General features: G+C 30.2%; 1 protein-coding gene across 1 annotated transcript in view; it reads left to right on the forward strand.

Annotated features, from left to right (window-relative positions):
* The first annotated feature begins 7,120 nt into the window (after positions 1–7,120).
* The window catches only part of LOC117174722 (bone morphogenetic protein receptor type-2), a 52,045-nt gene continuing 48,930 nt past the window's right edge, over positions 7,121–10,235 (forward strand). Inside the window, exon 1 of the mRNA XM_033364041.1 lies at positions 7,121–7,529. The gene's annotated coding sequence lies outside the window, so the exon portion shown is untranslated. The remainder of the gene's footprint in view (positions 7,530–10,235) is intronic.

The following is a 10,235-nucleotide window of genomic DNA, read 5'->3' on the forward strand; positions in this document are numbered from 1 at the left end:
TTCAAATTCAGAAGAGGAGAAATGGGTTGCGCGCGCAACTCAGTCATTTACAGCATCTCCTACTATATTCACACGGACATAGCCCTGTCATAGTATTGGACCGCATCTCGTTTCAGATCTGGGATCACTGCTGCGGGGCAGTCATCAATTCCTCCACGGCTACCTGTATACCCTTCCCCTTCCAGTGTGCAGCGACACTACCCCTCACTGGATTCGAAGTTGATCCAGAGTCCAGGCCCACCATGCTACGTCCCGTTTGGAGATAATCCCTTTGTCTTCCAACTTATATCTATTCCTATTTAAAGAATATCAGTATGTACAAGAAAATCATTTAAATATACATAATTAGATCATTTCCAATCTAATAATGTATAAATATGATATATGCACATTTTATGGATGAAAAATTAAACAATTTTTCACTTTTGGTCAATTATACATACAATACAATATAATTATAAATAATGAATAAATAAAAAAAATAAATACAATTTTCCACTTTTCAAGTTATCGTGGATTAATAATTGATTCAAGTTAACAAAAGTAAGTGTTTGAACAAGTTATTATTATTATTATTTATAAAAATATTCTCTTACAGTGATTCTCGTATGTTGCAGTTTTTTTTGTTGAAAATTTTCAATTTTCATCCACTTTTAAATTGTAGTGAGATAATAATTAATTTAAGTTAACAAACGTAAGTTTCGGTTTACAATGGTGACCCTTATCAGTAACGTTTAATCAATCTGCGAAAAGTACATAACGTCTTGTAGGTACGCAGTTTTACAATTGGAAGTGTTATTCTTTCGTTAATATATCAGTTTCTAAATTATATACATTATTTAACTTAACATTGATATTTAATTTTATTTCATTAATAACTATTGATAAATCATTCAGTATTATTGAATCAATGTATTTTAACGAAATACAGCATTGATGAAAAAAATTAGAATGTAGTAGTACAATTTTTTAACAAACTTTTTTTTAAGTTGTCAGAAAACATTGCAGTCCCTTTAAAAATGAACCTGCAGTAAAAAAATGAAATTATAAAAAACTTTGTAGTTGAATAATTATTTAAGTATTCTTTAAAAAATGTTCTTTTCTTATCGACAAAAAGTTTATTTTGAAAGGCGAACAATTATTGTTACTTTTACAAAAATAATTCTTATGGATCAAAGAACATTTATTTCCTACTTTCACGGATTCTTTAGATACAATGTTTAAATTTAAAAGCAGAATTCTATAATTATATAACTACAATGCTCTTTTTTACAAATTTATTTTTTACTACAGTGTGATTTTGGAAATGCTTTCTTTCATAGAAACAATTTTAAAACAGGAAACTTAGTACATTTCTATTTAAAAAATTGAAGTTATGAACATTTTGAACAATTTTAATTTAAATATTTAAGGGCATGTGATACTTAGAAAATTGTCGATTTTACCAGTTTTAGGTTCCGACGCCTTTTTTTCTTTAATTATCAATATTTTGTCTTAAAAAATTGGGACATGGTAGCGACCATGCTAATGGACGTCCCCACACACTTTTTTTTGGTTTAATTCAAAAAAGTTTTAATTCAGAAAAATCTGATTAATTTGCATAGCGCTTAGGAATTAGTATCGATTTTACCAGTTTTAGGTTCCGACGGCTTTTTTTCTAGAATAATCAATATTTTGTATTAAAAATTTGGGAAATGATAGCGAACATGCTAGCGGACGTCCCCGCACACTTTATTTGTGTTTTTTTTATTTCAAAAAATTTTTTGATATTGCTAAAAACGTGTGTACATTTGGAGGTTATGTATGTTACAATTCTCCTGTGCGTTACTTCCAAACTACACAATATTTTTAGCCGAAAACTTTGGACTTGCAAATAAACATAGTAACTAATCTCCCGGAACTAACCCTTTTTGCAGGCAGTCAAAAAAGTTTATTTCATAAATAATTTCCAGATTATCGGAAAGGCAGAGATGAAAAACGACGTAACCTTAAAATAATACATATGCATAAAATTTTTATTTAGCACAATAAATTTTTTTTGTTATTATCCCTCAAAAAAGAGTCCGGGGACGTCCCTTATGATATTTTATAGCATCTCCGAATTCAGTTTTTAAAAATTTTCATTTTTGTGGAAAAAAGCCGGGGAAACTGTAAGTATCACATGCCCTTAAAGAGATACAAAACTTTGTTAAAGGAACATTTGTGTATAAGAAATCGAGGAAACATTTTTTTAAGTACAAAGTTCCTCGCCAATCTGTATTCCTACTACTGTGAAAAAATGAATGACTGAATGTTTTTTTGAACCTAAGAACTTTTTTTGTAAATAAAGTATCAAGCTGAAACTTTGGGAAATGTATTAGAGTACAATAAAGTACGTTTAGGTACAGTATTTTGGTAGGAACTTCACTGAAAATTATTTCATCTTTTTTCTGAACCTCAACATTTTTTGAACGTTCAAACTTTTTTTATGCATAAAATATCGGTCTCAAACTTTGAGAAATGCAAGAGTTGAAAGAAAATTACGTTTAAGTACAAAGCTTAATAATAAAAGATGTAAAAAAATATATTTCAACAATCAATTCCAACGGCATCAGCCAGTAACGTTGTATACGAAAATACGAACTCTCTAGAGCCTCGTCTAGTGGCCGCCAGGTTTCGTATTTTTGTGTACAACGTTACCGGCTGATGCCGTTGGAATTGATTATTAAAATATATATTTTTACATCTTTTATTATTAAGCTTTGTACTTAAACGTAGTTTTCTTTCGGCTCTTGCATTTCTCAAAGTTTGAGATCGACATTTTATGTATAAAAAAAGTTCAAACATTCAAAAAATGTTGGAGGTTCGGAAAAAAGATGAAATAATTTTCAGTGAAGTTCCTACCAAAATGCAGTACCTAAACGTACTTTATTGTACTCTAATACATTTCCCAAAGTTTCAGCTCGATATTTTATTTACAAAAAAAGTTCTGAGGTTCAAAAAAACATTCAGTGAACTGAAAAACTGTGGTCGGTAATATAGGTAGTTAGCTGTGTCACATGCCCTTAAGGGTTTCAATACAAAAAATTGGATTTAATATACATCGCTAAAAAATAATTTCAAAAGTGTTCTTTGACTGCAGTTTTCTAAAAACTTTAAAAAGATTTGTTTATAAATTTTTTTACAAGATTTTCCTATTACATTTTAATTGTTTTTTCATTAGTTGTTCTTCGTTACGAGATTTTCTTAAAAAGAATAGCACTTTCAATGGTAAAAAAGCATACCTGCAAGAAATTATGTACTTTTCACAGATTTAAGAAAACTCACTGATAAAGATCGCCATTATGTGCCAAAATGTTTGAAACAGGTCAATTGTTTTCGATTCACTTGACTTTAAACTCTAAAGATAACAATGTAGATCAACAATTTCTACAAAACTAAGTTTTGAGGATCAATAACATCACCCAGCGTTTATAAAGTTATCATTATTTTAAATAACATTTTCTTTTAATAATTTTCCAAAAATGCGGTTTTTTTCTCTTAAATTTTCAACAGCTCTACCAGCGAAAAAAACAATAGAAAATTGATTGATTAACTCAATGGCAAGGAAATGGGTAATTTGAAAGACAAAGCCATTATCTTGATGGGGGGCATCGTATCGAGGGCCTGAAGCAACTTAGAATCCAGTGAGGGGTAGTGTCGTTGCGCAGTAGAAGGGGAAGGTTAGGCAGGTAGCCGTGGAGCAAAAGACGTTTTGAAATATTAAAAATCAATGCATTATAACACTTTTGGTTTAAAATTGAGTTTTCAGTATATTCCCTCAAATCATTGATTTTTAAATTCCCAAGTATAAGTTTAGATGTATTTAATCGCAAAAAAAGTACAGATTGCGAATCCCAGACTTATAAATCGCTAATATGAGAATTTAAAACAAAATTCTTTTGTAACTTTTTATTCACATTGAGTATTTCATCTAACAATGAAGCCCTGCCGAGGAAAACCAACCACTTTTTGCCGACCACTGATTTAAATGAATCCTCCACTCATGCACCTCTATCCTTTTCTATCCACTGACCAATAACAAATTTCGTCTATTTTTTAATCCCTCTTTTCCTATCCAAGTGAATCCATTTCTATCTTTTCAGGAATATAAGATAGCCCTATCTTCTTGCATCCCAGTCTTTCTATCTAAATCAATCCTCCACTTATCCACCTTTACCTTTTTCTATCCGTTGGGCAATAACAAATTTCGTCTTTCTTTTTAATCCATATTTTCCTAACCAAGTGAATCCATTTCTATCTTTTTTTTAAATTAATATAGCCCTATCTTCTTGAATCCCAGTCTTTCTATCCAAGTGAATCCATTTATATATTTTTTTAAATATGAAATAGCCCTATCTGCTTGAATCCTAGCCGTTCTATCCAAACGAATCCTCCGCTCATCCACGTCTATCTTTAGCTAGGCGCGTGCTAGTTGACGTACATCCCTGAATTAGTACTGACAGGTTCCCAGTAGGTGGCTGACTGTAAATGACACAAGTGAAATTATTTGCACTGTCTATAAGTGGTAGGTCAGCAGAAGCCTTTGCAGAGTTCTCCGCATGAGCACGGTACTCAGGCATATTTTATGAGAACTTATAGGGGAATGCGGGACTGGGCGGTGGAGCTTCAGAGGTGATCCGAGAGAGGCGCGCGAGAGTCAAGTGAATCATACTACGCATGTGCAACAGTTGCATTTGCTTGCTGGCCAAACAAGCAGGTTAATTTTAATAAAACAATCAGTAAGTTTTGTCCAATCAGTAAATCCTGTAATGGTGTGTGATGGGATGAAAAATTGTACGAAAGTGAAAGTATCAATACAATGCTAAAATTATGAATTATTTCAAATTTTTCTTATTGAGAATGATTTAATTATGGTTAGATTGCAGAATAAGGGCGTCACCCCTATTTTTGAGAATTTCAAATAAATAAGGAGGAACATTGTTAATAATAAAAAATAATAAATTTAAAAATAATAATAAACAGAAGTGACGCTTCTATTCTGCAATTGAACCTTTATTCTTAACAATATTGACAGGCAACAAAGATAGAAAAAGATAACAATGTGACCACAAGGGATAGAGTCAGTGATAGAGAAAGATAGGCAGTTGTGACTGTAAGGGATAGAGTCAGGGATACAAAGAGATAGATCTAAGTAGACGCGACGGATAGGGCGTGGAAAGAAAAAGACTGAGTTTGTGGAATGCAAAGGGTGTATTTGGGAAGGATTGAATATCTATCTTTTTCTATACATACGTTTCTATCTTTTTGAATCTTTTTACTTCCAGCAGGGCGGCTCACTTCGCTCCCAAGTTTGAACACACCCAGGGCACGACTATTTTTTCTCGCGTTTGATAATACCCAGGAAACATAGTTACATAACAGATCTTTAACTGTTCTAGAACACAAAGGACGTGTTCTCGACAACCGCTCTGTAACATTTCTAGAACAATTCTAGAATTCAATTACAAAAGTGGTTAACAAATCTTTAACAGATCTAGAAGGTTGTGACAACCGATCTGTAACAATTCTAGAACTATGCTACGCTGCATTCTAAAAAAAACATGACAAGTCTATAACAGTTTCAAAACTGTTATTTATCAAATATGGAACAGTGTCATGTACCCCTCACAGAAATAGGATATCCCGGGATATTCGATTTGACCCCATTTATGTACCGGGGTATTCCAGGGATAACCCGTCGGAATATCCTGCTTGGCAGAAATTTTGATATCCCCATGAATATATTTTGAAACGAAATGGTGCGTAAGCAGTTCGGACTAACAAAAATTATACCTCCGAGATATCCACATAATAGGGATATTCGCAAGGGTCAGCTCAACCATAGTGTTAGCGAACTAATCTTTGTTCCTAATTTGTTCTAGAACAAACTTGTTACAGGGTTCTAGAACTTAAATATAACATTGTTACGGCGCAGTTCTAAAATAAACTTGAAACAAATATTATAGAGGATCTGTGATCAGTTTGTTCTAGAACAATTCCATAGTGATTGTTACAGAACAGTGCTGTCAGATAGTTCGAGAACAGTTCTGTCACAATTTTGTCACAGTGTTCTAGAACACTGTTACCTTTTTGTCTTAGAAGAGTTCGGTCACAATTTTGTCACCGTGTTCTAGAACGCTGTTACCTCTTTGTTCTAGAATAGCTCTGTCACCATCTTGTAAGAACTGTTATAGAACACAGTTCCCTTTTTGATCTGGAATAGTTACAGAACGTGTTTGCGCTGGGATATATTTATCTCGCGCTACGCGCTCGGTTTGTGTATTTCCTTCACATTTGTTGCGCAGGCCTTTTAAAATGAAAGGTCAACAAATCGACAAATGTAAGCCTAATGCTTTTGAATTTTATTTTGTTAGAGCTTCTTGGGCTTTAACGAAGACGTTATCATTACATATCTCATGCTTCGCACTCGATTTTGTCTAAAGTGTGAACTTTTTACTCTATGGTAAACACCATTATATCAAATATATATTATATTTATTTATAAACCTAGGGCTGTTACTGCTTATTCAGATACATTGCAAAATAATGTAAAGATTTTTGTTTATGTGTATTTTAAGATTTTATCCTTATTTTTCACTAATTTGGATTCTCAGCTACCATGAAAAATGTATCATTTTAATAAATTTCTATTATTACAATAATTACTTTAAAAAGGTCGTTACAACAAAAAGTATCGATTTGATTATAAATGGCTTTTCAAAAATAAACAAAAATATTCAAATAAATTTATGAAAAAAATCCTTATTTCCAAGTTATTAAAGAAATCATTTTTTGTCCCATGCAATGAGAGTTTACCAGTTACCGAAGTCCGCTATACGTCTTTCTCGCGTAATAACATGATTTCCACAATTTTCGCCTGACCGTCAGATTTCCGGAAATCGGTCACCTGACGGTCAGCGCACATCTCTAATTAGATGTAGGATTCCGCTTCCCATCCCGACTTGCGCAGGCACTCTCTGCACATTCAGGGATGAGAAGTTACACTCTACATGCCAAAGTTCGGATTACTCTCAAGTTTATAATCTTTGGCTAAACTCAAAGTCTAGAAGAATCATGACAAGAAATGTTGATGTGTGAGATGGTGGTCGCTAGCTAATGTTTGCTGCTGGTCAGACAATGTTCACTGATGCCTGTCAAATGTATAAACTTGAATATTTTTATTTGAAGTAAATATCATTCTCGTCTACCAGAAATGAAGATATTTGTATGCAGCCTATAAGCGAGTCATCGAAAAAATGTTAATATCTTATGTGCTTCTAAATGGAGTCGCCAGTGCCGTGCGTGATACCGATTGTTATATATAAACGCGCTCCTTCCTTTTAGTCAGTCCCCCGCAATTCTTTGTTTCTTCGTTAGCACCGAGAGTTTAAGCGATTCTATCTTCAGATTCATGAAAAACAAAGTCATTAGGCGAAACAAATGTGTTTGTTCACTCCAAAAGGATGAAAATGCCATCATTTTTCTGAACTTCGGATTGTAAGAAAAAGGTAGGAGAAAAAAGTCTTGTCTTGCTTTAAATCAACTGTATTCTTATCGTTGTAATTGTTTTGCCAATTTGCAATACTTGTTAACACTTGTTTTGAGTTAGGTTTAATATTTGACCATTTTTAAAATATTTTCTCCATAATTAAAATGGTATTTTTCATTCGGTTATCAATTGAATTGTATTTGAAATTTATTATCAGAGCAAAGTCAGCACTACAATACGAAAAAAAAAAATATTGACAACTTAAGAGGCTTTACGCTTTTGTTAGAAATTATGGCAATTGATTCTTTTATTTCTGATTTTCGAGATTGTGTATGAACAAATATGTTTTTCTATTGAAAAAATTTAAATTTATTTTTACTCAAGAAAAATTATTTTTAAAACAAAAGTGGAATAGTACAATTTGTAGTTTAAATAATTGAGTTTTAAGAACAAAGAAAAAGAATGTTCAACAACTTAGTTGAGTTCTGACTCAAAAGAAATAAATTTTCAACAAAAAAATTGAATAGTTAACTTTTCAGCAAAAAAAATGTAATTAACGAAAAAGTAAACTTTCAACAAAAAATAATTAAATTGTCAAACAAGATAGATCCATTTTTAACCAAATAGTTGCTTTTTCAGCGAAAAGGATGAATGTTCGACTTTTTAACAAAATATACGCATTTTTTAAAATACAATCATATTAGGTTTTACAAAAATAATATTTTTTAAACAAAAATGTAAGTTATATTTTAAGTTGAATATTTAATTTATAATCAAAAACTGAATAGTTAAATTTTCAGCTGAAAAAAATCAATTTTTAATAAAAAAAGCGAATTTTCAGCAAAATAATTAAATCCTCAAACAAGACAGAAAACAAATTTTCATTCAAAAAAATCGAATAGTTTAGTTTTCAGATTTAAAAAATAATAATTTACAAGGAAAAAGTGAATTTTCAAGAAATTAGTTAAATTTTCAAGAGGATAGGTGAATTTTCAGTCACAAGAGATTTATTCTCAATCAGCAAAACTCGAATTTTCAACAAAGCAGTTAAATTTTCTAAAGAAAGATTGAATTTTCAACGAAAAAAAAACGAATTTTCAATAAAATAGTTAAAGCCTCAACCAAAAAATGTGAAGTTTTAACCAAATATTTGAATTTTCAACCAAAAAATGGAGTATTTTAATTTTAAGCCAAGAAAATTTATTTTCAATCAGAAAAAAAAACGAATTTTTAATAAAATCTTTGGAAAGGATTAATATGACAAAAAGGCTACTTTAAAACAAAATACATAAATTTTCAACCTAATGACTAAATTTTCTACTGAAAAAGATAAATTTTCAACCAAAAAATGGAAGTTAAATTTTCAGTTCAAAAACTTAATTTTCAACGAAAAAGGGAATTTCCAACCAAACAGTTGAATTTTCAATCTGAAAAAAAGGATATTTAAATTTGTAAACAAGATAGATGCATTTTTAAAAAAATAGTTGAATTTCAACTGAAAAAGATTAATTTTGAACCAAACGGGAATATTTAAGTTTTCAGATAAAAAATTATTTTTCAACAAAAATGCGATTTTTTAGAAAATTAGTTAAATTTTTAACCAAATAGCTGCATTTTCTACTGAAAAATGGTTAAATTTTCATTTAAGAAAATTAAGTTTCAATTAAAAGGGGTATTTTCAACCAATTAATTGAATTTTTAACTTGAAAAAGAATTTTCAACAAGATAGTTGAAACTTTAAACAAGACAGATGATTTTTCAATTTAAAAATATATTTTTTTCAACCGAAAGATGGAATAATTAAATTTTCTGATAAAAAATTATTTTTCAACGAAAATGCGAATTTTCAGCAAATTAGTTGAATTTTTAACCAAACTGTTAAATTTTGAACCTGAAAAAAAAAGAATTTTTAACAAGATAGTTGAAGCTTGACGATTGGCAAATGATTGGCAAATGTTCAACCTAATAGTTGTATTTTTACCTCAATAAGATAAAGTTTTAACCAAAAAATACGATGTTTGAATTTTTCAGTTAAGAAAATTAATTTTCAAGTAAAAAGGGAATTTTCAACCAAACAGTTGAATTTTTAACTGGGAAAAAAGAAATAATTTTCAACAAGATAGTTGAATCTTTAAATAAATAAAATTAATTTTTTAACCAAATAGTTGAATTTTTGAACATCACAAGATACATTTTTAGCGGAAATGCAAATTTTCAACAAATTATTTAAATTTTCAAGAAAACAGTTAAATTTTCAACCAGATCATAAGATTTTTCAAGAAGATAGTTGAATTTTCAACTTAATAGTGGAATTTTTAACTAAAAAATTGTTAAATTTTCAGTTAAGAAAATTAATTTTCAAATAAAACGGGAATTTCCAACCAGGCAGTTGAATTTTTAACCTGAAAAAAGACATTTCAACAAGATGGATGGAACAATTAAATTTTCAGATAAAAAATGATTTTTCAACAAAAATGCAAATTTTCAGCAAGTTAGTAAAATTTTTAACCAAACAGTTGAATTTTCAACCTGAAAAAAAAAAGAATTTTTAAGAGTATAATTGAATTTTCGAATAAGACCTATGAATTTTTAACCAAATAGTTGAATTTTCAACCAAAAAAGGTCAATTTTCAACCTGAAAAAAAACTTTTTTAACAAGATATTTAAAGCTTGATAGAAGACAGATGAATGTTCAACCTAATAGTTTAATTTTTAGCTGAAAAGA

The sequence above is a fragment of the Belonocnema kinseyi genome, chromosome 6 (genome assembly GCF_010883055.1).
Source record: "Belonocnema kinseyi isolate 2016_QV_RU_SX_M_011 chromosome 6, B_treatae_v1, whole genome shotgun sequence".
Lineage (NCBI taxonomy): Eukaryota > Metazoa > Arthropoda > Insecta > Hymenoptera > Cynipidae > Belonocnema > Belonocnema kinseyi.